Source organism: Schistocerca piceifrons, chromosome 8, assembly GCF_021461385.2.
Source record: "Schistocerca piceifrons isolate TAMUIC-IGC-003096 chromosome 8, iqSchPice1.1, whole genome shotgun sequence".
Classification (NCBI taxonomy): domain Eukaryota; kingdom Metazoa; phylum Arthropoda; class Insecta; order Orthoptera; family Acrididae; genus Schistocerca; species Schistocerca piceifrons.
In genome coordinates, this window is record NC_060145.1 from 482,762,899 (window position 1) to 482,769,385 (window position 6,487).

A 6,487-nucleotide genomic window follows, 5' to 3' on the forward strand; every position below is an offset into this window, starting at 1 on the left:
AGGGAAGAGAGAGGACAACACTTTCGTATTCTTTCCCTTTCTGAGACATTCCTGGTCGTACCTGAGGAGAAAGCTGAACGCAGTGTGTGGGGCCACTGGCTCAGAGCACAGGCCATTGGGATGCCACGCCGGGACACTGGTATCACGCACCCGAGGCGCATCTCAGACAAGCGTGACGTCACGCGGGTCACCTTCAGCCTGCTTGTTTTCTCCAGCTAAAGCTCTTCCGAGCCCGTCGCACTTGACTAAAGCAAACTATGGCCGCAGTCATTGCAGTAATTAAGCTTGGTCATGCATACAGATACATTTGCTTTCAAGACTAATGCAATGTGTGTTGTTACCTCCGCAATAGGCACTGAGTGAATACTGCAGGAAATAAAACATGTTTTTAACTTTACGTTTGTGACTGCGACTGTTCCCAAAAATTTTGAGGCACCAGGAAAATGTCTGAAACAATGGTGGCCCATATATGCGCAACGATCCTTCTAATATGCAAACAGGTGCATAAATAAAAATTTACAGTCGACTAGTACGAGATGGCAGAGGAGGAAAACCTGACGCCGACGATCAGGATCGTTCTCGGCGAGATTGTGTAATATTTACGTTTTGTAATGTTGCCATTGATGAGTGGAAAAAATTCTCATTCCTGATCTACGGCTGATCCAGTATCCAGCGCACTGGATTCTCAGTGAACGATGCCAGAACTGCGACCGACATTGCTTCATCCGCAACTGTTTTGAGTTGTCTATCTTCCGGTTTGTCTGCAATAGAGCCACTTTCCCGGAATGTCCTCGACGGTGAACGTTCATGGGAGGTTAGGGTACCGTCTGGAGTGCCCCAGGGAAGTGTGGTAGGTCCGCTATCTACATAAATGACCTTTTGGATAGGGTGGATAGCAAAGTGCGGCTGTTTGCTGATGATGCTGTGGTGTACGGGAAGGGGTCGTCGTTGAGTGACTGTAGGAGGATACAAGCTGACTTGGACAGGTTTTGTGATTGGTGTACAGAATGGCAGCTAATTCTAAATATAGATAAATGTAAATTAATGCAGATGAATAGGAAAAAGACTCCTGTAATGTTCGAATACTCCATTAGTAGCGTAGCGCTTGACACAGTCGCGTCGATTAAAAATTTGGGCGTAACATTGCAGAGCGATATGAAGTGGGACAAGCATGTAACGGCAGTTGTGGGGAAGGCGGATGGTCGTCTTCGGTTCGTTGGTAGAATTTTGGGAAGATGTGGTTCATCTGTAAAGGAGACCGGTTATAAACACTAATACGACCTATTCTTGAGTACTGCTCGAGCGTTTGGGATCCCTATCAGGTCGGATTGAGGGAGGACATAGGAGCAATTCAGAGGCGGGCTGCTAGATTTGTTACTGGCAGGTTTGATCATCACGCGAGTGTTACGGAAATGCTTCAGGAACTCGGGTGGGAGTCTCTAGAGGAAAGGAGGCGTTCTTTTCGTGAATCGGTAGTGAGGAAATTTAGAGAACCAGCATTTGAGGCTGACTGCAGTACAATTTTACTGCCACCAACTTATATTTCGCGGAAAGACCACAAAGATAAAGAAAACGAATTACAGTGACAGCCACAAAATGTACTAACAATTTCCAAGAGTGGGTGACACGTTACACAAGTGGACAAACTCCCATTCAAAATAAAGAAATGAAAATCAAGCCAAAGATTGTGGCTATTGTAAAGCCCTTAACAATGTATAACTCTTAATAAAAATCCCTTAAATAATAAAATACACAATTCCCCAAAATATAGGCAAAGCAGGGAAGGCATATAATTAAAATATGACTCCCAGCTGGTATACACCAGCAGAAACGTTGACAATGACCTTTAATCAATATACAATTGTCCAAAATACAAAGTAAGCTGAGAATTACGGCAGACAGCTATAACAGCCAACAAGGAGCAAGCAGGCAAGTTTCACAATGATTGGGGTTAGCTAATGACTATTTTCTATTGATAGGTAAAATGCCTTAAATCTTAATGCATTCCAGAAGTAGCAACAAGGTTGTAAGGTTTAAACAACTAGTCAAAGAGCAGGAGTAATTTTGGTCATGCAGAACACGCTTTATAAACCTCACGAGCTTACTGAATCCACCTGTTGATGTTACGATTAAGACATACTCACTCTAAAGGGCGCTTTACCTCTGACACAGACTATGTTACAAAATTAATTTCGTCAATTCAGTTTCTAACAGAAAATACTCGTACACTTGCACGGAATTTGGCCTGGAACAATAAATTGCGATCAGCTACATAAACCGATGATAATACCCAATATAACTCGGCGACACTTTAAAACAACAGGTCTAGTTTCACATCCCGCTGCGGGTCCGGAGGTTAGAGTAAGCCCGAAGTACCCTTATGTGATGGACCCCTGCAGGGTTTGACCTCCATTTTTCAAAATTTTCCCGAAGAGCGAGCCAACTGGGGAAGGGCGCCTTACATGGTGCATCGTGTCCATTGTGCGTTGATATCTTTAGCCCACTTTCTCGTCGTGGCACTGCAGTCCCGCTCATCCTCCATCTCTTGAGCGACGACACCTTTCTGGGTCTGTTTTCCTCCACTCACTGTGCAGTGTCGTTTTCTGCGCCAACGAGTAACATGCTATTCTTTGTACCTCATATCAAGCACGGTAGCCAGTCCGTTGTGGTGGAGCCGCCATATACCCTGTTGGCTGTAGCCCCCTGACCACACAGGGATCGCTCTGCTGATGCCTGCGCCTTAACTCCCCACGTATGCTAAAGAGTAAATGCCCGTCACCCTGGGGCAACTGGACTCCTGGCAATGGCCATCCTCCACATTCGGAGAGCGCTTGCTCTGTTTTCTGTATCTCTGCCTACATGCACGCCTCGTGGACGGCTCCCAGGACCCGGTCCCATCGGCTGGTGGACCAAACTTCGAGCATAGAATTCTTCTCCGGACGTAACACGTGCTTGGTCCACCCGCGATCCCGATCACGGATGCTGCGTATGGTGGATCCGCCTCTCGGACACAGCTCCGGATATATAGTACGCAGCAGATACACACTCGAACGCTAACTCGGGTATTGAATACTGTGGATCTGCATTCGAATACAGCTTGCTACCTTGCGCGAGGCGGATCCACCTTCAAACACTACCCCGTGCGCGGCGTATAGTGGATCCGCGTCTGAACACCGCTCTCCATATAACCCACCGGCGGATCCACATTCGAACGTTAACTCTACTCTACCGCCGGTCCTGGGAGCCTTCCGCGAGGCGTGCATGTGCAAAGAGATACAGAAAACAGAGCAAGCGCTCTCCGAATGTGGAGGTGACTGGATACGCCTTGGTTGCATTTAGAGACAATTTCAGAACACAGAACTATAACTTATGTCGGGGTCGCATGGATGGATCTGACATAAAATCGAAAGAAATGCGAAAACTGATTAGCGCATACATATAACCTAACCTAATATACACCGAAATGCGGTGAAAATGAGAACGTACTTGCTTATCTTCTGGTTCGCAGGGGGGAATTTGTACATGGAGTCAAGTATGCTGCAACAAGAGGAATGCAGGAAAACGACGACATCGAACGGAGCGGACTAAGGAAGGTAGTCAATTTTTTCTCGTTGAGTTCGTATTATAGTGTATGTCTACTGAGGTAGCAGTGATACACGCGAGTTGAATACTGTATTTGATGCTTTTGAGGAGGACAGAGAATCATTCACGTCTAAACTTACTCACCTCTGTGTTAAAGGATAACAGAAAGTGTACGGGATGATCGATTGAGACAGAGCTGTAACTAGGTAGGATTTAAACGTTGACTCATTTATTCTGGAGAAAGACAAGTTGCTGAAGGTCGATTTCTTTTCCAGTGTTCTATCTGGATGCTTTAGTCACGTGATATAGCCTGCGTTCTAGCCATATGCAGCTACAGTGTTTTACACATGATAGATTGGATGATTTACGTAAATATGTATCGAACTACGTTGCGTATAAATATCACGCCGTTCTTTTTCTTCTTAACTGTATGCTGTTAAATTAAGGCACTTTGAGATCTGTTACTATAGATCGATATGCTGTGCTAAGTTCCAATACTTGGGTACATGTCGAGAAATGTGGTGCACTTGGAGGGGTTAGGTCTAGGAAAGCTCTATTCAGACAAGAGAGGTGAAGTGTAGCTATATTCCTCCGCTAGGTTCAGGATTAATTGGGTAGCGACGTTGCGGGGCAGAGTGGTCAATGCCGAAGTGAGGATGGTCTTTTAACGTAAGAGGGCGAGATTGCTCTGTGACCGCCATAGGCAGAGAGATTGATCGAGTACTATGCGCGAGGTCTTAGAAATATGTATATCGTTGTCTCGTATACTTTGGTCGTTTTTATGTGTTCGAGAATTAAGTGTGAATGGACGTACTGAGCAGTCATCTATCAATGCTCGCAATGATACTTGCAAAGTAGAGGAGCTGTGGTTTAGCTATGACATTGAAATTAAGAAAACATGCTGTCAAATGATTGGCCAGTGTGCTTTGTTACGAGGACAAGGTGTGCGTCGGAATATGGTTATCATTGGTTTGTGTTTAAGTATATAATATTAAATGCCCTATCCTCAGTGAGAGGTGTGTGTATGTCGGTAAAAGTATTTGCTTATTTGATTACATGTATGCGTAATTTAGTACATTTAAGTGTTCACCGAATATGGCTGTCTGTGGAAAAAGGAATTATTATGTTCTATTGAGCTGGGTTGTATGTGGGGGCGTAAATGCTTGTTCAAAATTATTATAACAGGGTGGGTGGCATATAAGTAGAACAAGTTCTGTGAAAGCGTGTGTTGAAGGAGTGAGCGAGTGGATGACACGACTCATCTACGACTGTATCATTAGGACATGTAAATAAATGTCGGATAATCTAAACTGAGGTCATTTTTTTTCTTTTTAATCATATGTATGACTTCTGCTTGGAGTTATGTTTGTCTATTTGTTAAATGAATACTCATCTTTGCTTAGAAAGTGAGTTTTGACAGAATTGTCGGCCCAACGTAAATGACGACGGGTTCCCTGGCGGTGACACCACACTGTGTACATGTCGAATTGGAGATGCAGGGGAGGATAGAGATCTGCGCTATTCAGGAATCCGTCTGTGCAGTGTATGTCGTTAGACAATAGCTGGAGAGCAGGTATAGAGAGAGAGCCCACTACGGCATGCTGGTCCTGGGGCTTAGTGGACGGCTGTTTAGATGGACAGATATGTGACTTTGACATGCCGACGGTGGCGCTTGAAATTCAGGCGAATGGTCAAGACAAGGTCCTGTTGCAGTAACTGAGGTCATTCTGCTTGTACACAGGCTGCAGAAGGTAACTGATATGTCTTTCTCCGACCTAAATTGCATATATCAGATGCGCAAAGATCTGGAAATGGGATCAGTTGAACGATGTGTAGGGTGTGACTAAAGCCAAGTTGGAATTTTAATGTAGCATGCAGGTTCGGGAAAGGTGGCACGTTTCGCACTGGGTGCAGCCGTCTTGAATGATGGTGATTGCGTAATCAACTGACGTGATGGCAGAGCGCTCTGGTGGTTGTCATAGGAGCTAAGCTAAACACAGTTGAACTTGGAGCCATTTTTGTTACGTAACGTGATATAAATAATAATAAATCATAATAAATAATAATAAATGATCATAAATGATAATAAATAACTGGAGCAGCTGTCCGAATGCAGAAACCTGTTGGGGTGTATGGATCTGTAAGAGCGAACTTTGATGTCCTTTGGACAACCGAATAGCAAAGCAATATTATGGGTTGGGTGTCTTTGGTGATCAAGTCAGAATTTGAGAAGATGATTGATTTGGGTTGAAGTGTTATTAGATGGGATGTAGATTGTTCCGTTGACTACTTCTGCACATTTGCTTCCTTTATTTACCTGAATGAAGATCGATTGTGGTGTGTTGGATAAATGCTTGTCTGTTCTCTAGACCTGGGACTGACCTTAGTTGACGTGTAAATTATAGCCAAGATCTCCAAAATGTTACATGACTGAGACCGGTATTCGAGAGTGGAAATATCATTTTGCGTATGTTTGTTTCTAGTTAGTTAGTGGTTTACAGCATGCTGCACATAGTTAAAGTTCGGCGTTTGTAGAGAATTAATTTGAAGTCTATATCTTGGGAATTATGATGAACTAGTGATCGGTAGGGTGTTTTCCAGTGCATGATATTGAGAAGTACAGCTAAAATGGTGTAATATTATGGAGAAAGTACATGTGTTCTCGCAGTCTATGAGGATGTTTGAAGAAAAGGGAACAGATAAGGAAGGAGAGACAGTAAGGCGTTTGTGCTGAGGAGGGGACGATACCGAATTTGTAAAAAAGAGTTCTGAGGGTGACTTAGGTCCGCTGATGTAAGAGGGAAGATTAGCTCTGAGTGCCGGATCTGTAGAGAGGGCAGGTTTACGGTGCTTTCGTAGGATTGGGGAGCATTGCTGTATATAGACGCTGTAGGGATAGGATATT